Here is a 26,657-nt window from a genome sequence, read left to right as displayed (position 1 = left end):
AACAAGAGTATTTTATCCCCCTGACCTTTCTTCCACTTTTGTATTCCCTTTAACATAATTTCTATCAGCTACTTTGCTTAAATTAAGACATTTGCTTTCCACTTTGCAATCACAACTGCAAGTCCAATGTTACCACCCTGGAGGCCATAAGAGCCCTTCTTGCTTAAATACAGACATCTGGATTCTCTCTTCTTACTCTGTATCACTTTTTTAAAAGTATACCCTATTTTACGTACTTCTTATTTATACCATGACTTTCTTGTAGTTTTGTTTTTCCGGCAGTTTATAATTGCCTTTCTAACTTTTCTGGCACTGTTTACCTTTATCACAGCCTAAACTTCCCCCCTGCCCAAACGCTTTCTAGTACCATCCATTTTTATAGAATTGTCCCATTTCCTAAAATTTCTTTGAAGTTTGGTCTACTCTGAAGTGTTCATTTACTAGGCCTGGTGATCAGTTGTCTTCCTGGGACTTTTTTGACTGCTCCACTCATTCCTGCATCCTGGCTCTTCCTCTTTAGTGGTCCGCACCCTGTTTTGCTCCTGTACATATATGAGTAACTTCCTAAGAAACTGTGTATGGGAGATAAACTTTCTGAATCCTCACCTGGAAACATCTTTCTTGTCCTTCACATTTGATAATGGTTTGACTGTTTTTAGAAGTCCAGGATGAAAAAATTTACCACAGAACTTGAAAGCCATTGTTCTCTCTGTACTGAGTGTGCCAATGAGAAGTAATCTGCTAAGATAATTTTCTAATTAATTTTTAGTGACTTTTTTGTTTGGAAGCTGCTAAGATATGTTCTTCAGAAATACGTGTCTAGGTGTGGTGCTTTCTGAAATTCAATTTGCTAGGCATTCCATGGGATCTTTCTCAGTGCAGATTTGTTTTATTGTTAAAAATTGTTTCTTCCATTCTGTTTGTTCTGTTCTTTCTGAGATTCCCGTTAGTCAGATGTTTGATATTTCAGTTGGGAACTCTAAGTCTCTTAAAGGTCAGGCTTACAGATTGAACCTCTGTGTGTCTTACCTTCTCTTTCTCTATTTCCTAACTATTTTCTTTGGTTTTGTTTTACTCTATATTCTAAACAATTCTATATTATTTTCCAAACATCTATTAAATTTACTCTTTTGACAATTATTGTTACCTCAAAGCATCTTGCTTTTTTTGGTCTCCTCGTTTGTTTTATTTTCTTTTTTAAGCATCTTATTCTGGTTATATGGAAGCAATATATCCTTGAATTGCTCTAAATTTTTGTGAAGTTCTCTGTATTATCTCTGTTTTAGTCTGTGTTTAGTTTTTAACTATTTTGTTTTTCTTGTTGCTGGGTTCCTTGAATGCCTGGTGATGTTTAGATATTCTTTTGCTTTTTTGAAGAAGCGGTCTTTTTTTTCGTTGTATGTTTTTGGTTCCTTTGTTGAAAATTATTTGCCTATATATATGAGGATTTGTTTCTGGGTTCTAATTCTGTTCCACTGGTCTATGTGTCTGTTTTTCTGCCAATACCATGCTGTTTTATTGTCACTTTGTACTATAATTTGAATTCAGGGAGTGTGATACCTCTGGCCTTGTTCTTATCCTTTTGCTTTTTTAAAAATCAGGTCTACTGAGATATAATTTATATACAATAAAAGTGTGTTTTTAATGAGTTCTGACACTTTATACACCCACATAACTGTAATCAAGATATAAAACATTTCTATTATCCAAAAAGTTCCCTCAGGCCCCTTTGCAATCAATCTCCTCCCCTTAACCTGGACTCCTGGCAACCACTAATCTCTCTGTCATTATAGACTGTATTTGTCCTTGCTAGAGTTTCATACACGTGGTATCAAACAGTATGGTATTCTTTTGTATCTGGCTTTCACAGATAGTATTTTTGAGATTCATTCATGTTTTTGACTGTTTCAGTAGTTCATTTTCTCCCATTATGTGGGTTTGCCACAATATGTTTAATCATTTACCTGTTGGTGGTTATTTGTGTTGCTTCCAGTTTAGGGTTATTATGAATAACACTGCTGTGAACATTCACATACAGGTCTTTGTGTTGATATGACATGCTTTCATTTCAAGTGGTTTACTGGAAAATGTGTGTTTAATTTTTAAAGAAACTGCTGAACTTTTCCAAACTGGTCATAGCATTTTACATTTCTACCAGCAATGTATGAAAGTTTCTTTTGGTTTGCATCTTACTCAACATTTGGTATTGTCAGCCTTTTTAATTATAACCATTCTATTTTAGGTATGAACTGATAACATATTGTGGTTTTAATTTGCATTTACCTAATGACTAATGTTGTTGAACATCTTTTCCTTTGCTTATTGGCCATTCTCTACCTTCTTTTGGGAAGTTATCTATTCAAATATTTTGACCATATTTAAAACTGGGTTATCTTATTGTAAGAGTTATTTATACATTCTGGAACAGTCTTTGTCAGATACATGTATTACAGATATTTTCTCCAGGTCTTTCGCTTGCTTTTTTATTTTCTTAAGTGTCACTCAAAGAGAAGATTTTAATTTTTTCAAAGTCTAATTTATCATATTTTTCTTTGATGGTTTGTGCTTTTTGTGTATCTTAGCTAAGAAATCTTTGTTTACCCCAAAAGCATGTAGAATTTTTAATGTTTTATTCTAGAGTTTTATAGTTTTTGCTTTACTGTTAAGTCTACAGTATATTCAAGTTAAATCTTTGTGTGTGACTTGAGATAAGAGTCAAGGTTCATTTTTTTTCTATATGGATATCCAGGTGTTCTAGCATCATTTGTTGAAACGAGTATGCTTTCATTATTTTGAATTTCCTTGGCACCATTGCCAAAAATCAATCAGCCATATCAATTTGGGTCTATTTCTGGACTCTCTATTCTGTTTCATTGATTTATATATCTTCCCTTTTGCCAATGCCATGATATTTTGTTATTATAGATGTACGGTATGGCTTGAAATCAGGTAGTGTAAATTTTCCAACTTTGTTCTTCTTTTTCAAAATTGTTTTTGCAATTGTGCCTGTTCAAATTTTGCTAAGAATTTTTACATTTATATTCATGAAGGATATTGTTTTTTGCTAAGAATTTTTATATTTATATTCATGAAGGATATTGTTCTTTAATTTTCTTTTTTTTATAATGTCTCAGGTTTGGGTTTTGAGGGAATGTCCTCATAAAATGAGTTGATAAGTGTTCCCAGCTCCTCTGAAAGATTTCTTGCTTCATGAGTGTTATTTCCTTCTTACACATTGATAAAGTTTACCAATGTAGTCATCTGGGCTTAGTATATTCTTTACAGGAACATTTTTAACTTCAACCTCTGTTTCCTTAGTGGACCTGGGGCCATATAGGTTAAATCACTTTTTGCAATTTGTGTTTTTTAAGGAATTTGTATATTTCATCTAGGCTTTTCAGTTTCTTGGTATAAATTCTTTATCTTTATTTTCTTATCTTTTTAATGTCTGTAGAATCTGTAGTGGTGTCTCCTTCATTCTTGATATTCATAGTTTGTATGTTCTGCCTTTTTTTTCCTTCATAATACAGGAAAGAGTTTTGTTCATTTCATTGATGGTAAGCCAGTTTTTGGTTTCATTAATTTCCTCTATCATTTGTCTATTGTCTATTCCATTGACGTTTACTTTTATTTTTATTTCCTTTTCCTACTTACTTTGGGTTTAAGATACTCTTATTTTTAGCTTGCTTATTTATTTATTTATTTATTTATTTATTTAAAATTTATTGGGGTGACAATTGTTAGTAAAGTTACATAGATTTCAGGTGTACAATTCTGTATTACATCATCTATAAATCCCATTGTGTGTTATTTTTAGCTTCTTAAAGTAGAAGCTTCATGTGCTTGTTTTGACAGCACATATACTAAAATTGGAACGATACAGAGAAGATCAGCATGGCCCCTGTACAAGGATGACACACAAATTTGTTATGTGTTCCATATTTATTTAGAAATTTGAACTTCTTTTACTCTATCCATACCTCCTCTAACTCATCTCAAGCACCACCTACAAACGTTTTCTCAGATTATTCCGCATCACACTCATTTTCCCTTCAATCCCTGTAAAATTTAATTCATGGAATTAAAAGATTTGTGGTTGTTATGTACTAAAAAATAGAAGCTTAGTTCATTGATTTTGTAATTCTCTTTTAATATAAGCAAATAAGTTTTATTTGCTTCCCACAAATTTTGATATGTTGTACTTCCATTTTCATTGGATTCAAACTATTTTAACCTCATTTTGGTGATTTCTTCTTAGACTTATGAGTTATTTTGATTTGTGTTTTATAATTTCCAAATATGTACAGGATTTTTCAAATACCTTTCTATCTAATTCTGTTGTGATCAGGGAACAACTCTATTTGATTTTAATCCTTTTTAAATTTAGTAAGACTTGTTTTAGTCCCTAGGGTCTGTCTTGGTATTTGTTCCATTTGGTTCATTTTTAATATTTCTCATTTTCTCCTCATTATGTTCATGTTTTCCTCTAAGTCTTTGAGCATATTAATATAATAGTTTCTCTAATGTCTTTGTCTGCTACTCCATAATCTCTGCCATTGCTGGATCTACTTCTATTGACTGATTTTTCTCCTGGGTATGTGCTACATTTTTCCGTATGTCTGCATGTCTAATATTTTTTTATTGGATGCCAAACATTGTGAATGTTACATTGCTGACTGATAGATTTGTTTTCTATTTCTTCAAAGAGTGTTGGACTTTGTTCTGATGGGCAATGAAGTTACTTGTTTGATCCTTCCAAGGCTTATTTTATTTTCAGTTTTTGTTGTTGTTGTGTGTTTTTGTTTGTATGTTTTGATGGGAAAGGGATCTAATGTAGGCTTTCCTTGGGGCTACTTTAGGCCCACTACTAAGGCATTAATCTTTTACGGTCTCTCTTCTTTGGCTGCTAGGAACTAGAAAGATGTCTTGCCCTGTATGAGCTCTAAGATTCATTCAGTTTACTTGCTGGTAATTGTTCTTACCTCAAAGCAGTTTTTTTGCCTGACCTTGTCCACATGTGCAAGTTGATATTCAGACAAGGACTAAATAGACCCCATGTGATTTCTGAAGCTCTTATTTCTGGGTAGCTTTTTCTTCAATACTCTGTCTCACAAATTTTAGTCACTTCAGCTTCCTTGCTTTCTCAACTCTATGGTACCTACTCAACTCAGTGAGTCTATAGACCTCACAGGGAATTTGTGCCCTGTGTTCTGTAAGTTGCCTCCAAGCAGAAAGCCAGGGCAGTTTAGGGCTCCCCTCATTTGTTTCCCTTCTCTCAGGGATCACAGTCCTGTATTACCTGTAGTCCAGTATCTGAAAACAGTTATTTCATGTATTTGTCCAGTTCTTAGTTACTGTTTATGGCAGGTGGGTATGTCTGAACCCCCTTATTCTCTTACTGCCTTATATATCCATTAGTTTTTATAAAAATTGAGTAGTTGCTTTGGCTGTTAAATAGGACTTTTTCTTCCCTGCTACGAGTAGATCTAATTTGTGAGTAAAATTTCTGGGAAGCTTATTTGGAATAGGGATTCTTGGGGTGAGAGTATCCTTTATCAGGCTTTACTTTTGAATGAAGGGTGAAACTATCAGGATGTGGAAGAACCCCCAAATACTATCATTTTTACCTGCAAGGTCCTCTGTGTGGGGATGGCAGTGGTGACGCTTACTGGTGCAGTTACCTTGTACAGACCTTCAGTTGATTCCCCTGCTTGCGCTGCATTTCTCTCTCCCTTTCTCCATTGTACCTTATGACTCAGTCCAGCTCTTGCTTCCTCTCCACAGATTGTTCTTCACAGCTTGTTCTGAGGCAGTGGCCTGCCTTACATTAAAAATATTTAAGCATGCCACTGATAATTCACTGACTTATAAAAATTACATACATATACATTAAAATGTACGAAAATAGTGATTTTGAAATGAAGAGATTAACAATGCTATAAATAGAAGGTATTTTCTTAATATACCTCTTGGATTCTGTGTTCTCCACTTTGGAGACCACTGTCTCTTGTTTGTTTTCAGTCATTTAGAAAAATCATGAGACTCCCATTTTTTTGGTGATATCCTTCTGTATTAAAGAGTTTATTACTTTTACTTCAGCAGTGCAGTACCTGAGAAAAGCTGGAGGCAAATGTTTGTGATAGGTCTGCCCTTTTAACCTGGAAGTCCATCTGATACATTTCTTAAATTAAATTTTTGAATAATTAAAATGTCATTGTAACTTGCAGTTTAGTTTGCTTTTCCTGAGTGGGAGTCAAAGGGTGGAGCTAAAGGTAGTGGCCTCAGAATTGCTTCCAACCTGCAGGAGATGTGTTGTTGTTGCTGTTTTTATGCAGCAGTCTTTAAATTTGGGTATGTCAAAGGGACTGTGATTGGAGGAAGTAGTCTGTAAATTTTACCAGCTGCAAAAAAGTTAAGAACCATCTGCTCTGGAGAAATATGGGGATCATGTGAGATAGACTTCTTCCCTATTTTTGCTACATTCCTTAACTTAGGGGACATTATAATCATCTGGAGAGGAGCTATAAATGTAGAAAGAATATTATCTCATTCTTCCATTGCCTGTTGCACCTGACTATCTAAATTCGTTGTCATTTTAGGTTTCCATACTATTAATATACCATCCCTAAAGCCGTAGCTGGTACAAACCCATAACATACAGTAATTAATTTGACATCATATTGGGAATGTTAACCACTGATTTTTTTCTTAGGAGAAACAAACTGAAAAAATAAGCCCACTATTAATTCTTTGCAGGAATTTCCCATGTCTGATTATTTAAAAGAATAAATTCTTCATGTGATTGAATCATTACAAGTTTAATTGAAGCTTGTTGGATATTCAAGATTACTCAGTGTGGTATTTTTTTGATGGAGACAGAAAATGAAAAAGCAAGGTCTATGAGATTTGTGTGTGTGTGAAGTCTCAGCCAGTCATTTAATGTTTCTCATTGAGGCTCATCAAGGTATCTATTGCTTCTTAGCTGTTTTTAAGGGGGACTTTCCCCCCATATTCCTCCCCTCCCCAAAATAGCTAATTATATACTGGGAGTTTCAGTACATTGTTCACAGTCTGTGAAGTCAGCATATTTCTGGAAGCTCAATGTTAATGTCATTCTTAGCTGTACTGATGCTTTTGTTTCTCCATCTCTGTCTGCAGCCAGCACTGTACTGTAAGGACACAGTTCTATCGCTATTTTTCCCTCACATTTGATGTGGTAGTTTGCATACAGCTGCAGAGTAGACAGTTACCTTTGAAAGGAACATTTGGCTGCTCTAATTTGATTAAAGAAAACCACCTCAATCATTTCTAGACTGAGAACGTTTTCATTTTAACTTGGCAGTAGGAGTTGGGAATGTACTCACTGCACTTAGATATGTGGGAGAGCAGTCAGGGAACAAAACCAACAGCTCGAATGAAGAAAGCTTTGGTGCATTATTTTTTCTTTCTTTTTTTTTTTTTTTTTTGTTGAGGCAAGCGGTGTTATATAGGATTGATTCTCTTTCTATTTTCCTCTCAAATTTTCTACAAGCTTGATTTTCACCTCCGTCTCCTTTTCACAGTTATTTTCTTAGTAATTCCAGTAAAGATTTTGGCAGGGGTAGATTACTACCTAACATGATTTGAAGGGTTCTGAGGTCCTTAAAAATAATCCCATTTTTATATAGAAATAGAACCTCAAATCATAAATTCCTGTGAATTGCAAGTGCATTTTTGGCCATGGCTGGAAGGGTGAAAAAAGTTTTTAGACCAGGGGTACGTAGACTAAGGTTGGGAATTTAGTTGTAGCTTGTAGAGAAAAAAATTGCTCCCCATCAGAAGCCTGCAGCCCTGCTGCTGGGCATTTATCTTACATACTCATATGCGTACTTCGCTTCTGAGATAGGGGTTCTGATCAGTCAGTTAGTATGACAATATATTCTGCTGATTGTGGGTTGGCATCAACTTTACACATGTTATTGAAAATGATTACCCTTAATGTCTGTAGGGTAAATCATGAACACAGTAATAAACCACAGTTCAGTAATTTAGCAAATGGTGGTGTTGGGAAAGGTACTGTGCTGGCTGGCATCTTAAATTTAAAAGTTTGAGCATGAAATTTTAAATAAAAAGTTTGAAGGTACACGAGACCTTGTAAATACAAACACATTATCATTTATTGACCCTTGGATATTATTGATAACCTAGAGTGGAGGTTATCAATGTGGGTTCACCTCATTCTACTACATGATGGTATGCTTGGCCATGTTATACTTCTTATTGTTTCTTCATTTGTAGAATTAGAACATATTAAATGATGTTTCTGAATTTAGTTTCCTGTTATGGGCTTGACACTTGACATATTTAGTTACCTCTCTCCTTCTTGCTATAACCACTTAACTACATGAAATGTTTTGAAAGAGAGTGATTTTGTTCATGGAATGGGTAGCTCAACCAGTTGAAGTGCTGGTTCAAATTCTAATGTTACATACATCTCTTATTCCCTTGGACAAAATGATTATGTCCAGCGGTAATCTTATCAGGTCTGCCTAGTTTTCCTATAGATAACAAGCCCTAGGCGGACATCATACCAGGTGGTAAGTACATAGTGGCAAGACATGGGCACTGGGGACATGGAAACTGTTCGATCACTGTTTGCTGTTGGATAAAGTTATGTTGTTATCTTGAATTCTTTTCCATCTTCTGCCATCTTCAGGTGCTAGAATCATTTCCACATTTAATCTCAAGACTTAATACTCTTGAAATCACCCTAGTCTGTTCTTTCTTTTGAGAGTCAAGGGCCAAGAGGCCATCTTCTGTTTTGTTTTGGTACACAGTAGGGAGACCATAAATATTTTCAGTTACATCTGTGTCATCTAGGTGTCCAAAGATGGTAAAGGGACTGAAACTATTGCCCGAAAGCCACTACTAAATCTGGATCTGAGACTCTAGTAAATACAACTTAGTAAATGCAGTTGAATTCCTGGCTAGCTCTTATTGCTTATTTGTTCCATAATATAACTGAATAATTTACTACAGTGCAATAAAGTATTGCAAAAAGTAATACTTGCTGATTCTATTTTCTTCAATTACCACAATTATAATATTAAATAAGATTTTAAAAATTAATTGTTGGTGATTGAGAAAAAAGTTGGCTTTCTTTGAATGAGGTATTTGGAGACCTGTAGGGATTCTGCAGGAAAATGCTGAGTACGAATTTTTTGTGTCACTTCAAACCTTCTTTTTCCTTGGTGAAGCATGATTGTGATATTTCTCTATATAATTGCCTTTTATAAAAGTATACTTTTATATAGCCGAGTACTATTGAATACTGTCCATGGACTACTACTGTTAGTGTTCCCAGATTTATTGGCTTGTGTGGACTCTAAACTGGGTGACAATGCAAACATACAAATCCAATGAAATTACTGGACATGTCTAATGAAATACATGGCAGCGAGCCTAAGACTGAAGTTTTGTTTTATTTTGTTTTTAACTAGGTAATGAATGTCATTCCTTTTTGCATGATAGAAGCACTTTTTAAGTGCTATTAATATAGTTATTGTCACAGCAACAGCAGTAACGGAGGCTGGGGGAAGATTGTTATTCCAGTTTTGTAAATAAACAGACACAGAAAATTTAAATGACCTGTTCAAGGTTACTCCAGGTGTTATTTCCCTTATTGTAGAGTTTTCCATCTAGCATTACAAGAGTCATTGGAATATGACTGTTTCAGTAAGACCTGTTTGGGAATTAAATGCGCAATAACTGCATGCTGACCAAGGCATGCTGATTGTTTGAGGAGGAAAACTATCTTCTGTTACCAGAAACTAGAAGTATAATCGATCACTTAATTCTGACAGATATTAAATGCCAATATATATGTGTTTTCATTTAATTTTTTTAACAGTTTGTTCTAGTAGCCATATGTAGAGACAAATGCACACGGAACGGGGACTGTTAAATAATGTTATTTGTTCATGTTGCTTCTCAACTGGGTGGCAGTGAGCTTTCCTTTACCTACTCTAGTCCAGTGACAAAAGGAAGGAAGAATGGCAGGTCAGAGGAAGTACACTCACCTCTGAATCTGGCACCAGAAGTGCTGACGTTGGTGTCACTTAGGTTCACGATGACTCAGCACTTCCTTGTTTCTCTTTGCAGCCTTGCTCAGGCAAATAATATCGAATGACCTTGGTCCAAACTGAGGGTTTCAGGGAGCTTTGGTTTTCTCATCATCAAAACTCAGAAATCATTCTTTCCTTTCTGTTTTTAATTAATTAATGGTGTTATGGATAAACCATTAGACTCTGCACTGGATTAGATGCTTTTTGGTCTTAAGATGTTCACAATCCAAGGAAGTAGCTTTGGCCCTGAACTATAAATAAATACATCCTTACCTCTCTGTTTAAGGCAGTTCTGTTACAATTCATTGGTCTTTGTAGTGTCTCCGTGCAATCTAACAACTGGGGCAGGACATGAAGGAAGTGAAGTTCAAACTACAGATGCAGTGTATTTGCTATTTCGGTTTTCAGAAAGACTCAGTGACCAGAGGCTGAGGCAGGGAGGGAAATGGAGGATCTGTTCATGAAGACCCTCATCACTTTCTGAATAGTCCAGAAGGAGGCCACTATGTGAGTGAAAGCAGATTGTTTTTTGTTAATCAGTTTTATACTGAGAACTAGCCCACATTGTTAGACCCAAAATGATTGATATTGAGACATCTGGAGATTAAATGTTTCAGGAAACCTTGAACATTTTAGAAAATCTTGACATCTTTTAACCTGTTTTCTTGGGCTGTTTTAATTACAGGACGTAGTTGAGCATTTACATCTGTTGACAACCAATTTGTTTTAAAATGTGTGAAACAATTTAAAAGCCATTTTATAGATTATCCAGTCATAAAGCTTCTTTAGAAATATATTTTTATTATTGAAGACAATCTTAAATCCGTAGTTTGCAGTGAAGGAATACCTACCTATATTATAGCAAGAGTACTGCTGTATTTAAAACACAAATATTTATTATTGAATGTTTCTTTATGTGTTTTCATCTTTACAGAAACCTCTATACAGAAAGAATTTTTGGCCCTTTAATGGCTTCCAAAAAGTAAAAATAAAAATTCCTACAGAAAACATAGCCCTGACCTTTTTGCTCATGTAATCCAAACGAAGTTACCTTTGAAGTGGCATCTTGTTACATCATCATACTGAAAATATGCAGTGATATGTATTCCTTTGAATATCTTTCATTCAGAAACATATTGTTGCTTATTTGACTGTCCTACCTAGCTGAAAATGGATTATGTTCTCATTGTTGATACACCCACCCAACCTCAAAATATTAATACTTGAGAAATTACATGAAGAGCTTCATTCCAAAGCATAAGATTTTCAGAAAGGTTCAGACCATTGAAAAATTGAAGATGGAATTTCACTCCATTGATGACTAAAATAAAAAGCAAATAGTGGGAGAAGATAAACAGAATTTACAAGCCCACTTTTTGCCAAGCAGAACCTGTCCAATCAAGAGTGAATTACTTTAAACCGCATTTACTATCTAGAAGGTGCTTAATGTGAATCATTTGTTTCCGACATGTTTGTAAGTATTTCTACCATCCATTCTGGCCAACTCAACATGAAGATGTAGAGCATTCAGAAGCATCAAATCATTACAGAGAAGACGAGAATAATGACCAATAAAGGCAAAAGCAAATGAAACCCCTTCTTTTCTTGTGTGTTCCCTGAGATGCTGCTCTAGAAATCTGAGAATTTGTAACATGCTCGAGACTCCAAGTTTCTGGTGCTGCCCAAAACAGTGTAATTGACATTTTGATTCCATGTGCCGTTTTTCATCTGCTGATTTAGTGAACATTCTATATATTGAGCTATAGCAGGCAGTTCTTCTTAATTATCACTAAAAAAGAAAACTGCCATATGCGATGTCTAATTTTTTTAATTGTTTTTTCTTGACATTAATAAGGAAGTCTTTTTGTTAACTTGTATAACTGAGGAATTGAGCAGTGCAATTAATAAGAAAGCCTCATTAATAGAAAGGTGTCATCTCTTCTGTGCATTAAGTACCATGTTCAAAGAATTAGAGTATGACAAAATACACTTACACTGAAACTCGTAATTTAATACTTTGTTGATTGAGAAAATATTTCAATGTTTATCCATTATTGTAATCCTTATTAACAGTTATGATGACCACTGACTATGCCTGCAATTACAGAATTATAGATAAAAATGTTTACTTCAGTATATAGTTTGGCTATTCGTGATAGATAAGAGAAGGCCTTATGTCATGTCTGTTGAAGGAACAAAATCAATTTTATTATGTTTTGGTTAGATATAAAATTTCACTATTTTAAACTTATAGATTATGGAGGGAAAGGTTGGAGATTTACATAGGGAAAGGTTGGAGGTAGTAATAGTGAAAGGCAAGCAGGAGTTCACGTAGATGAAAAGTAAAATGAAAAAAGAAAAAATGTGTATAGGAAGAAAAAAATTCTGAAAGCATATAGATAAATTGAATAGAAAATGACCAAAAAAATTGGAAGAGGTCAAATTAAAGAAATAAGTTATTTTTTAGTTTTAAAATATCACTAAAAAATCAAAATTAGATTGGAAAAAAACTTCTGGTTTTGAGCAAGTTATCTCTAGACTAGACAGAAAGAAGAGAGGAAATTAAAGGGAAAAAGAGAAGGAAAAAAACATACCTGAAAGTGCAAAGGAGTAATATAAATTAAAATGATTTTGGCTCCAAAATTGGTAAAAGCTACAACTTCAGTATGCTTTATCATAAATAGTTGACCTGTTGCCCCAAACCTAAACAAACATCCATTTGTTTGTTCTCTTCGTATGTTGTCTCTTGTGGGAAACATAAGGTAAATTCTTCTTGCATTCGTTCAGCTTTTGGTCTTATAATAGAAAAATAGGGATAAAAGAATTGTTATACCTGACCTGCAAACAAGAGTTTTTGGTCTGTTTTCACAGGTTGTAAAATTCATTGGTTTTTATTGTTGGCATTATTATACGTGGTGTATCCTGTTCCCATTATCTGGTTACAGAAACTTTTTAAAAATTCATTTTTCAATTATAGTTGTCATACAATATTATAATTAATTTTAAGTGTACAAGGTTACAGAGAAACTCTGGTCCTGTTATTAAAATATGAACTGACTTTAAACATATGGATAAATGGTAATCAGTTTAGGACGCTGTGGTCTTCATTTCCTCCTCACATTCCCCACACCTCCCCTCCAGGTTCTTCTTCATGTAGGTAGACGTGTATTTTGCACTTAATTGCATATGTTTATAAAGATGCTAAATGTGGTAAGTAGTGATAAAAATAAAGGAGTGATGGTGGTGAGGAATTTTTGAAAAACAAAGTCACTTCAGAGTCTACAATTGTTTACTTTTTTCCCAGTTTTTAAATTTTTCAATTACCATTTAGATTCAGTATTTTATATTAGTTTCAGGTGTAAAGTATAGTGGTTAGACATTTATATAATTTACAAAGTGATTCCACCCTCCCCCCACCCATAGGTCTAATACCCACCTGGCACCATAGTTACTACAATATTATTGACTATATTCCCTATGCTATACTTTACATCCCCCGCGACTATTTTGTAACAATTTATACTTCCTAATCTCTTCACCTTTTTCACCCATCCCCCCAATTCTCTTCCCATCTGGCGACCATTAGTTTGTTCTTTCTGAGTCTGTTTCTGTTTTGTTTGTTCCTTTATTTTGTTATTTAGATTCCACATATAAGTGAAATCATATGGCGTTTGTCTTTCTCAGTCTGACTTATTTCACTTAGCATAATATCCTCTAGGTCCATCCATGTTGTTGCAAATGGTAAGATTTCATTTTTTTTGATGGCCGAGTAATACTCCATTGTATATATGTACCACTTCTTTATCCAGTCGTCTATTGATGGGCACTTAGTTTGCTCCCATATCTTGGCTATTGTAAATAATGCTTCAGTGAACATAGGGATGCATGTATCTTTTGGAATTAGTGTTTGGATTTCTTAGGATAACTATCCAGATGTGGAGTTGCTGGGTCATAAGGTAGTTCTATTTTCAATTTTTTTAGGAACCTCCATACTATTTTCCATAGTGGCTGTACCAGTCTGCAATCCCACCAGCAGTGCACATGGGTTCCCTTTTCTCCACATCCTCACCAGCAGTTGTTGTCTGTTAATTTATTGATGATAGCCATTCTGACAGGTGTGAGGTGATAGCTCATTGTGGTTTTTATTTGCATTTCTTTAATGATTAGTGGAGTTGAACATCTTTTCATATGTCTGTTGGCCATCTGTATGTCCTCTTTGGAGAAATGTCTATTCAGGTCCTCTGCCCATTTGTTAATTGGGCTGTTTGTTTTTTTCAGTATTAAGTTGTATGAGTTCTTTATAAATTTTGGATATTAACCCCTTATACGATGTATCACTGGAGGTTGTCTTCTCCCATTTGGTAGGTTGTCTTTTCATTTTGTTGGTGGTTTCCTTTGCTGTACAAAAACTTTTTAGTTTAATGTAGTCCCATTTGTTTATTTTTTCTTTTTGTTTCCCTTGCCCAAGGAGATAGATCCAAAAAAATATTACTAAGAGCGATGTCAAAGAGTTTACTGCCTATATTTTCTTCTAGGAGTTTTATGATGTTGGGTCTTACATTTAAGTCTAATCCATTTTGAGTTTGTTCTTGTAAATAGTAAGAAGGTGGTCCGGTTTCATTTTTTTTGGCATGTATGTGTCCAGTTTTCCCAATACCATTTATTGAAGAGACTGCCTTTACCCCCATCATATATTTTTGCCTGCTTTCTCATAGATTAATTGATCATATAGGTGTGGGTTTATTTCTGGGCTCTTTATTCTGTTTCATTGATCTATGTGCCTGCTTTTATGCCAGTACCATGCTGTTTTGATTACTATAGCCTTGTAGTATAGTTTGATATCACGTAGAGTGATACCTCCAACTTTGCTCCTCTTTGTCAAGATTGCTGTGGCGATTCAGAGTCTTTTGTGTTTCCATATAAATTGTAGGATTATTTGTTCTAGTTCTGTAAAAAGTGCCATTGGTATTTTGATAGGGATTGCATTGAATCTATAGATTGCTTTGGTTAGTATGGACATTTTAACAATGTTAATTCTTTCTGTCTATGAGCAGGGCATATACTTCCATTTATTTGTATCTTCTTCATACAATTGTTTACTTTTTGTAAAGGGGGCATTTTCAGTATTCCTAGATACAGTCTCAAAATACATTGCTGAGTTTCAGGAGAGTTTGGAATGTAATTTTATATACATATTCTGTCAGGGAAAATCTTCAGCTATCTAGTTTTACTTAAAGTTGAGGATTAGAAGCTTCTAATCTTCTATTGACAGGATATTAGGTTGGTGCAAAAGTAATTACGGTGTGAACGGTTAAAAATAATTGCAAAAACCGCACTTTTGCTCCAACATAATAGTATTTCAATCATACTTTTTTCAAGAAGGCAGATTTATTTCAACTTTTTTTTTTAGTGGTAAATATACATAATGTAACATTTACCATTTTAATCATTTTCAAATGTACAATTTAGTGGCATTAAATACATCCACGTTGTTGTGCAGCCGTCACCACTCTCCATCTGCAGGACTCGTATCATCCTAAATGGAAACTGTACTCATTAAATAATAATTGCTCATTCCCCCCTCCCTCACAAGAAGATAGATTTTTAAATGACATTTTATGACCAGAAAATGAGAACCAGAGGGGTAGTTCATGCCCTAGTCAGTAGGCTTAGTGTTAGGATTAGAACTTATAAAGAGCCACTGAAGCAAGCTCAGGAAGAAGGGATTTTATCATAAGGGAACAGGGCCCTCATAGAATCTTTACACACTCCACCTCCTGGGACAGGGGTTCTGGATTCAGGAGTCTGGAAGGAGTGTCCGTGGTCTGTCTTGCACCAGGGAATTGCCTCTGAGTGTTTGCCCTCATGGCTTTCTGTGCATCTCCACACATAACCTCGCTCATAACCTCCACACCCCTGGGGCTGTCATGGTCCTCACAGCACTGGCTCTGCGTGAGGCTTTTGGTGTGTGTTCCACCCCAGCATGCAGCCACTGGTTCTTAGCTCAGATTCCAGAGAGTCTGAGGCATGGTGTGGGGGAAGAGTGCCACTCTAGGAGAGACTGAATTTTTGGTCCTGGTTTTACATGGTTAAGAAAATTGTTTGACATTTGATGCTTTGTTGTTCTAGCTAAAGTCTGAGTCTTTAGGAAGCAAAATACCATGTTTGTCATGAAAACGCAGCTCTAGGATAATTTTTAAATCATTTTGAAGTTTGACTAAGCGTTGCAAAGTGATGTATATGTTACTAGACAGGTTTAAAATTGCATGCTAAGACTTAACAGTAGTTTTTAGTCATAAAACCTGGGAGAAATTTCAACCGTAGCACATCTTGAAAACACTGCAGTTCATCAAGAGTAGGTTGCATGGACGAGCATAATCAGTTCCTGGCCACCATGATGCCTTGAGCGCCTTGATTCTGGTGGGAAAATCGTGCTCTTCAGATTGAAAAGTTGGAACATCATTACAGAAAATAGATTTTTATTTTAAACCACTGAGCAGAAATGCTGCTTGGCTTCATGACGGCTAGAAGACACCTTATGTATAATTGACTCACTAGATGATACTTTTATCAACAAACCCCAAGCCGCATCTCTTTGATCCTGAATGACTTGAGCCCAGGCAAGTGGCAACATGGTGGTGGTGGTGGGGTGGTGGTAGTGGAGGAGGACGAGGAAGAGGTAGAGCAGGCAGCTACATGATTCAGCTTCCTACTCATCCCAGGTCCAGCCATGCCACGCTGTGTCCCTTCTTTGGGCGCAGTAGGAACCAAGTTCCTACTGCCCAGTAGGGCGCAGTTATGTGTCCAGTTTTCTTTCACTAGGGCACTCTTGAATCAAGAGAAAGGGCAATATGATTTTTAGAGTTGAAGAAATCATAAACTTGCAGAGCGATTTCTTCTACTCCTATCTACTCCTTCTACTCATTTAAGTCTGTGAACCTGGATTCCACAAGCACTGTTCGACCAGTATTTGTCTCCCAGGATCCCATTACAGCAGTGGTCTTAAACTGGGGACCGCCAGTCTCTTATCTCTGAGGGGATATTTGGCAATATCCGGACACATTTTCTTTGTCACACTGGGGAAGGGTGTTGCTACTGGCATCTAATAGGTAGAGGTCATAGGTACTGTTACATATCGTACAATGCACAGGACAGCTCCCACAATAAAAAGAAAATTCAAAATGTCTGAGGTCCTGAAGACCTGCATTAGAAAAAGGCTCTAGGTTAACATCAATGTGTAAGAAGCAAAAAATAATAAAAGTCTGTGGAATAAATCGGAGGAAACGGGCCTAGCACCATCTAGCATTAATAAGCTTAACATTCATATGACCAGCACTTCCAATGTCAGTGGTTTCCTTTCCCATCGATGGGTGAGGAAGAAAACCCAGATAATTTTATTTCCTTAGTTGTTTAATTGGGAGCAAGATGAGAAAGGGATGAGATGGATGGAGCTAAAGGCAACTGGAAACTTTGGAATTTCTTTAGAATGTGGCTCAGAAGGAATCCATAATGCAGGTAGAGAGGTAAAAGGTAGTTGAAATTTTTTGTCTGTTTTTTTTACTGAATTTTTGAATTAGTTGTATTTGACCCTGCTAGGGAATCTGGGTTTTTTTATTTGTTTGTTTTTTTAGAAAAAGGGTGAAGAAAGTTAGATGGCTCAGTGATAATGTCCATACAAAAGGATATACTTACACTCAAGTAAAGAGAGTTTAAAGTAATTCCAGAAAACTGACAACTCAGATTAGAGCTCCCTCCAAATTATGGATGTGTTGTCTCATCTCTGCTCTTTATTGTGTATATCACAATGGTTGGTATATCGTGTTTTATGATTGACCTTCTAATGCCTCCATTTGTAAAATGTCATTGGTCCATATGAAGTGATTAAATAAAATAATCTATGGAGTAGAACTCTTTAAGATTAATGAAGGTGGGTAATATGTAAGAATATAGACAGGTTGAGGCTCACTTGTTTTTCAGTCATCCAGATTTGAACCTTGAGGATTAGTAACCCCTTCTATTTGACAGGGTCTGATAAGTTTTCCTTTTAAAATGTTCCCGGTGCCCATTTTTTCTCATCTCTGTCATTATCATCCCAGGGTTCTATCAATGCAGAACTATATGACTTTTTCCCTCTCTTTTGAGTTAACTATCTTCTAGTTCATATCATGCCCTCTTTCTGTATCACTGTGTGCTCAAAATGACCTTTAATGCCGACCACATCCAGCTGTCCAGATTTTCCTGCCTGTCTTTCAGAGCCCTCCCTAATCTGGATCTGTCTTACATGTTCGTGCTCCGCCATCCTCTCAGTGAGCTCTGCCTACTTGGCCTCAGACAAACTGTTTGCTCTCCCCAGCAAGCCTTGCTTATGCAGCTCCCGTGTATGGCTTGGCCTTCTCTTCTTCTCGTTACCGATTTGATATGCACTCATCTTCAAAGGCTTAAGCTCGGATCTCATCAGCTCCATTAAGAGCATTTCTGGAAACTTGAGTGCTACCATTGGTCACTTCTCCCTGGAGGAGTTTGTTTCACCTGGATTAGTTCTGTTCTGTGTTGTCCTAGGGTGCCCATGTGTATTTCCCATGTGCATGTCTTCTTTCCTCAACTCTCATAGCTCCTTGTGAGTAGAGCCCACGACTTCTATCTTTTTTATTGGTGGTTAGCATACTACTGACCTTACTGTAAGTACTTAATAAATGCTTGCTTTTTGGTGCATTGTGTGAGATGTTCTAATTCTTCAAAAATGACATGGAAATAATGTATACAAAAATAGTAACAATGACGGTATATAAGAAAACTTGAGAAGATTAATTACTACTGATCATCCTAACATTGGGGCTGCATGGAAAGGGTATGATTTAAAAATTGTATCAGAACATATGAATAGTAAACTCTCCTCCCTCAACAGCAGTACTGTGTTTCCCCAAAAATAAGACCTAGCCGGACATCAGCTCTAATGCGTCTTTTGGAACAAAAATTAATATAAGATCCGGTATTATATTATATTGTATTATATTATATTGTACCCAGTCTTATAGTAAAATAAGACCCAGTATTATATTATGTTATGTTATGTTATGTTATGTTATGTTATGTTATGTTATGTTATGTTATGTTATATCATGTCTTATATTAATTTTTGCTCCAGAAGACGCATTAGAGCTGACTGTCCAGCTAGGTCTTATTTTCAGGGAAACACGGTAGTTCTCAGGTGAGGGTGATTTGCCCCAAGGGGACATTTAACAATGTCTGCAGACACTTTTTGGTTGACAACTGGAGGGATACTGCTGGTTCCTAGTGGGTAGAGGCTCAGGATGCTGCTAAACAACCTAAATGCACAGGACAGTCCCCCACAACAAAGAATTATCTGGCCTTAAACGTGCCAAGGTTGAGAAATCTCATCTGTAGCATTGTGTGGGCACCACCATCAACATTCTTCACCACCTAAAGAAATGAGAACATGCAAAAAGTAGTTTTTTATATGGAAGAAATGATCATATGTTATAAACTCCTATGCAGTGGGCACTGCAGCTGGGTACAGAAACCAGTAAGTATACAGTATAGTCTGACAGTTAAAGAGACATGTGATGGTGCTTGTGTAATAAACGGGCACTTTATGTTTTTGACTGTGTCTTTGGGAAGAGAGGACGTTAAGTAGAGTGAATTTTCTTAAGATTGAATGTGCATATCCCACAGTTTTAGAAAATAAGAGGCATTTGCAAACCCAGAAGGATGTATTATTAGGATAGAATAATGGAATATTAGGTCACATTTTTAATAAGCTGGAATTCCTCTGAAAGGGTTGACAGTTATATTACAATATTGAAGCATACATTCCTTCTCTTTTTCCAAATATTTTAAAAGCTTCCTTGAAGAATACTTGATAATTTTTAAGGTATAAGAATAATATGGTTTTCCTCCTGAAATTAATTTTGGGAGGTACTTTGGCTGCATTCATTGGCAGAATGGTTTAGGGAGAGGACAGTTCCCAGGGCCATCGTGGGCTGGTCATCTTAACCATTCCCTGCCTCAGTTTTCTCATTTACAAAAAGAAGGACTAAGGCTTGGTGACCTCTAACATTAAAATTCTACGTTCCTGTTAGTTTTCAAATAGTAAAAAAGAGGTTGTTTTTGTGAAGTCTTTTATGAGAGAAACTTTGAAAGTATTAATTATTCCAGTTTGTTTCTTCAAAACTTTAGAAATCTGCCCTTCTGCAAAGGCTTACTTCCAGTGTTGTAAGAAAGAAATTTTCTTTTTTTATGTTATCCTTATGAGATTTTGGTATCAGGGTAACGTGGGCCTCATAAAATGAGTTAGGGAGTATTGTCTTTTTCTCAATTTTTTGGAAGAGTTTGAGTAGGACAAATATTAGATCCTCTTTGAATGTTTGGTAGAATTAACTAATGAAGCCATCTGTTCCTGGATTTATGCTTTTGGGAAGGTTTCGGATGACTAATTCAATTTCCTTATTGTTGATCGGTCTATTTATAGATTTCCCAGTTCTTTGTGATTCAGCCTAGGAAAGCTATATGTTTCTAAGAACTTGTCTGTTTCTTCTAGGTTATTGAATTTGGTGGCATATAGTCCTTCATAGTATTCTTGGAAGGCAGTGTGGCGGTTCCTAAAAAAATTAGGAACAGAATTACCATCTGACCCAGCAATCCTCTCCTGGGTATCTACCCTAAAAATCTGAAAACATTTATCCGTAAAGATATGTGTGTTCCAATGTTTATTGCAGCTTTATTTATGGTGGACAAGACATGGAAACAACCAAAGTGTCCTTCAGTAGATGGTTGGATAAAGATGTGGTATATATACACAGTGGAATACTAGTCAGCCATAAGAAAAGATGAAATAGTGCCATTTGCAACAACATGGATGGATCTTGAGATTATGATGCTAAGCAAAATAAGTCAGACAGAAAAAATCGAAAACCATATGATTTCAGTAATATGTGGGATATAAAACTGAAAGCAACAAAGGAATAAAACAAATAAATAAAACAAAAACTCATAGACATAGACAATAGTTTAGTGGTTACCAGAGGTTAAAGGGGGATGGGATGATGAGGGTAGAAGGGATCAAATATATGGTGATGGAAGGAGAACTGACTCTGGGTGGTGAACACACAATGTGATACATAGATGATGTATTACAGGATTGTATACTTGAAACCTATGTAATTTTACTAAACATTGTCACTCCAATAAATTCTTTTAAAAAATGAAAGAAATTCCTGTTATAAGTAAAAGTTGTCCCCACCCCCCTCCAAAATAAAGAGTCAAGTGAGATTTATAACTGATTTAAAAATATTCTTAGCTAATTTTGAAAAGTTTTCCCACTTTCTTTTATATGTTCATACTTAAAAATAAAGAAAATATTTTTAAATTTATTAGGGCGACATTGGGTAATAAAATTATGTAGTTTTCAAGTGTACAATTCTGTAATACATCATCCATATATTGCATTGTATGTTCACCACCCAAAGTCAAATCTCCTTCCGTCACCATATATTTAACCCCCTTACTCTCTTCTACCTCCCCCCTCCTCCCTTACCCTCTGGTAACCACTCAACTGTTGTAAAGAAAATATTTTAATAGTACTAATAATACTGAATTATTCACATAATTTATGTTAAGCTAACTGCTTCCAGATCTAAGAAATTTCCGGTTTGTAAAGGTGAAACACATTTGGAAGCTTTATTAAGGTTTGTAGTCTACCATTTAGTGAGTTATTAGAATCTGAACAAAATGATGAAGCTTTGCTATTTGCTGGATGGAAAATTAAATGGGACTTTGATAATTTTCTCCTTTTTCTATTCCCAAAGTTAGCAGTTCAGATATTCACAACGTTGGGGATATTATAGTATCCCAAGAAATGAAGCTTGCTTCTGTGGTCTCTTTTCTAAAGAGACTGGGAGATTGGTTTTGGCATATTCCTGTGTCCCAGGGCTTATTCTAGAACTTGAGTAAATTGCCTGAATTGATGCGAAGGGCATCCAGGTACAGTTTGGATCTCATTCCCAGAGTTCACGTTGCTTATGGGGAATAGCAGTATATGACATAGGGGACATTCTTAAAATAGTACCTTAGATGACTTTCTATTTAGCAGAGGTTAACTGAGCACCTCCTCAATGCACGACACCTCCTACAGGCAGTACGCACAGTGGAGAATCAAAATGTGTATTGCTCAGTCCCTGCTTTATCCAAGTGAGGTTATAAGTGAGCTTATAACTCAGTGTGTGTGTGTGTGTACCTATGCAAACTGCTGTAATACAAAGAATAAAGTAATAAGGACTGTTCAGAGGTACAGATGCAATTCTTCAGAAGAAGAAATTGTTTAACTTGCAGGAGCAGGACAGTTAGGCTCCATAGCAGAGGTGAACGATGTGAGCAGAATCACAAAAGTGGAAAGGAATGACATATGATGCATGGCAGACAAACCTGAGGCGCTGAGTTGACCAGAGCGTGAGGAGAAAAAGGGAGTAGCAGAGAGATGCTCACGTGGTGGGGTCAGAATAGTAACAGAGGGTAAACCACGTTGAAATACAATCCAGAGACAAGCAAACTAGTTAGGAGATGGGCAGAAAGAAAAAAAAAGTAGCCTAAACTGGGGTAGTTCCCTTGAAATGAGAGGAGAGGTTAAATATGAGAGATAGTTGAGTGTAAGAACTGGGTAGTCTGGGTAATTGGTATGTGGATGAATGGGGGTATAGAGTTAACAAAATGAATAGCACTTTTAAGGTTAGGTGAGAGGATGGTGATGCTGCTGTTAGAAATAGGATTCACAGGAGAAGGAGCGTGTTTGGTGGGACACTAATGAGTTCCATTTTGAACGTGTTGCGTTATACGTGCTTTCATAACAGCCAAGGCAGAGCTATAGTTGCAGTACAGGAAAGTGGGAGCTGCAGAGAGGAGTCCAGAAAACCAGTAACATTCTTGAAGGAGACATAGGTCTTCTTGAGTTCCACACTTGAAATAACACTATTGCATATCATGGGTCCCACAAGAGCAGCCCACAAATGCCCCGATGTGAAAACTGAGCACATGACTAAGTTTGTGTCACCTGCTAAGTGACTTGTTCACTCACACCAGCTTTCACAGCACAGGTGGTTCAAATCATGCCGCAAACACAATTGCCATCTGAGTAGGTCTTCAGGGTCACTGGCAAAGAGGACCCTTATGTTAAATCAATGAATGAGCAAGAATAGCCATATTTTGAGGGGAAAATATAAGACTGAAAGTGGAAGCTTGAAATTACCTACATTTAGGATTGAAGGAGAAAAAAAGGACAGAGGAAGGCAGAGACCATAGAAGCAGAGGGAGAAATAGAAGAAAACGCAGAGAAGCACGGGAGGGGAGAGTTTCAAGAAAAAGGGGGCATTTCATTCAGATATCTCAGGGACTGCCAAGAGGTTGAAGAGAATAAAGATTGCATTTAGTAGTGAGAAGTTACCAGTCTCTATTTGAGAGACAGATTTTGCTGGAAGAGAAGAAAGGAAGCCGGTTAACAGATAACAAAGGAGTGAGAGAGTAGCCCACAGTGTAGACTATCATTAAATAAATTGGGGGAGTGGTAGATTGACAACCAGACTGAAGTTAGAAGTGAGTGGTTTAATATTTTTGTTCTTGTTATTATACAAAGGGATATGCGTATATTTGTAGGTGTATAAGAAAGAGCCGGTAGAGGAGCCATTGAGGAGGAATCAGAGAGAGTAAAAACTGATGAAAGGAAGATTTAGCCAGGGGGTGGAGGGCACAATTGGTGCCCTCCAATCAAAATGTGATGTCTCCAAGGGACATCTCTCCTTGGAGAGCAGGATCCCTTCCTATGAAACATGAAGGACAGAAGATCCATAGATGAGGTGAACAGCTGTGATTTTCTTCTGTTACAGGAGAGGTTAGGCATTGGGAGCTGTGAGGGCTGAAGTAAGTGTCTAGAATTGAAAGAAAGAAGAGCCACATGTTGAAAACCAGGAAGTACAGAAATTGGCGGTCCTAAGAGGGACTTGAATGGGTAGAAGAATCTAAACTGGTCAATACCCTTGGAGTCCATTAGCCACAGAGAGACCATCCCTCATTCATTTTTTTAAAAAAGATTGTCCCTCATTCATTAGTAAACGAAGGTTTTGTAATTTGCTAAAGGCATGCCTCAAGAGAAGCCTCATGGTTTTTAAAGAAATAGTTGTAATATATGAAATAAAAATTAAAGTTCTTAAGAATAACTCATCATCATCTCACAACTAATCTTAGTTGAACACTTAACATGTCCCAAGCCCTAGTTTGCCTGTAGGAAATGGTTTTTTCTTCACAGCAACCCTACTATATAGATGAGTTTAGCTTAAAGTAGTTCCCTTGTTTTGCATTCTTATTATTTAAAAGACCTAGATATATATACAGATAATTTTTTGGTTTATACTAAGAGTGGATTAATTAATTTATGTGTAGACACTTAAAAATTGTTATGGTGACATTTTATAAAAAGTAAGAACTCTTATATTGCCAATCTGTCAAAATTACTGTGTGTAACTGGGCTTAGTAAAAGTTGGGCGAGCCTTCCATAAAAACACAGTTACTGTTTGTTGAATTCCTTTTTCATCAAAATTGTTGACTTAGAGTTGAAATGCAAAAGGAGATTTGATACAGCATTTCCACATTTGACATTTTAAAATAATTTCATTAGATCATCAAGCTATGAATTATTGAAGATTGTTCTACTATAAACAGTGTTTTTCCATTATCTTTCTGTGAATTAGAAACAAGTTGCATGCCGTTTGCCTGGAAGAAGATAAATGTATTGTGCACTAAAATATACAAAGATTTTTTGGCACTGTTTTCTCTGCTTTTTATTAATGAATGCTTTTGTTTAGTCTTATCAGATGAATAGAACAAATTTGTGTTTTGAATAGCTAAAGCCAGGAACAAAATTCTCTGTAACCGTGCGGACAACATTCACTTGAAAAGTCGAATCGCACTCAGGGGGAGTCATTTTCAACATATTTCTGCCGCAGCACACCTGAGCTAGGAAGTTGTCTCATCAGCGCTAGTGGTTCCACAGGACAGTGATTCCCATAACTTCCTGAGGGGACAATTGTGCCAACTGCCATGTCTCAGTGTTAGTACATCAAGGGTGTCCAAGAATCCACTGTTGATTCTCAGTGGAGGGTAAGGAAGAGCTGTTTGGCAAGGCCCTAGAGGGGATTTTATATTATCAGGTCCTCACCCTCTAGCATTTCCCACCCCAGGAGGCAATTTATAATAAAAACAATTCAGGACTGTGTAGACTGAGAATTAGTCTTTTCACCGGTGCTCGTCTGGGCTACCCAAAGAGATGGTTTCCTTAGAAGTTCTTCTAGCAAACCTGGGTAAATATGTCCTGAGACGCTGTCTTTAGTCTTACAGTTTAGAGTTGCATGAATTAAAAACCAAAATGCAGAAACATTCTGTTACAGTGTGAAGAAAAGGTATGTCTCAAGGTCAAGGTAACCACTGTTGCATTTTCAGGAGGCAGTTAGAATGATGGCTGGCTGCCTACACACAGAGAGCCAATTCTGTGGTGTGGTTGCCATGTTCCAGGATCCCCCTGGCATTAAAGGCTAGAAACCTGATTTTATTAATATACCTGAAGGGATTGAGAGATCATGCCAAGCTCACAAGAAACCAAGGTTTGAACCAAAATGTTCATTTACTCTTTTCCAATAAAAGCTGTACTTTTTAAGTATACTGGGATTTGCCAACTTAAGGCATTGCCTTCCTTGCATGCTTATCTATGGGAAAGCCAGATGACAGTGGGACAGTTGCAAAATGCGTGGGGAACCCGTGAAGGGAGTTGGCTGATGATCTTAATGTTACACAAACTCCCTCACCTGTGACAGGGTGCAAGCCACATGGCCAAATTGTGTCTTTCCAGACTTTGCTGTAATATAGATAAATACCAGCTTTTTATAAAAGTAAATTCGATTGATAGCATTGCTCTCTGTTATTAGGTTGGTGCAAAAGTAAGTGCGGTTTTTGCAGTTATTTTTAACCTTTCAAACCGCAGTTACTTTTGCACCAACCCAATAGTTGGCATCACAGTCTTATTTATTAGATTTGGGGTGGCCGTAGTCTCCTGGGCCTTTTCTGCTGGTAGCTCATCCTCGTCACCTACGTTTTGATTTTTACTTCAATCTTCAGAGTTTTTCTCCTTCAGTTTGAGGGGCTAACATGTTTTCTGCCTTATGTCCTATTTATGAAGACCTTTGTAGTCTGTTCATTGAAATAATTTCCCCAAAACTAACCTCCTAGAGATAACTTTTTGACATATGATTTGACAGTGGTATTTGAAAAAAGTTTAACTGGTATATAACTGGAGTATTTTAGAGTTCCCTATTATTTTATTTCTATCACTAACAAGTACTAAACTATAAATTTTATACTTTGAGGTTTTAAATTTTTTGGTTTTCTTTTGAATGTCTAAAAAAATAATATGTATATACTTAAGGTGGGAAATGTCCTACTCTTACCAACTTGATTTTCCTTTGAGAAACTGCTAGTCTAATTCTAAAAGGGAAATAT

At 36.3% G+C, this 26,657-nt stretch overlaps 1 protein-coding gene and 1 non-coding gene across 5 annotated transcripts in view; both read left to right on the top strand.

Annotated features, from left to right (window-relative positions):
- Positions 1–26,657, top strand: part of CDK6 (cyclin dependent kinase 6) — a 218,899-nt gene that overhangs the window by 16,922 nt on the left and 175,320 nt on the right. The gene's annotated exons all lie outside the window — the stretch shown is intronic.
- Positions 3,840–3,946, top strand: LOC141567042 (U6 spliceosomal RNA). Its single transcript, XR_012489439.1, has one exon. It is a non-coding gene; the product is annotated as a U6 spliceosomal RNA (small nuclear RNA).

Source organism: Rhinolophus sinicus, linkage group LG09, assembly GCF_036562045.2.
Source record: "Rhinolophus sinicus isolate RSC01 linkage group LG09, ASM3656204v1, whole genome shotgun sequence".
NCBI lineage: Eukaryota > Metazoa > Chordata > Mammalia > Chiroptera > Rhinolophidae > Rhinolophus > Rhinolophus sinicus.
Note: the sequence above shows the minus strand (reverse complement) of the source record. Positions and strands in the feature narration are given on the sequence as shown.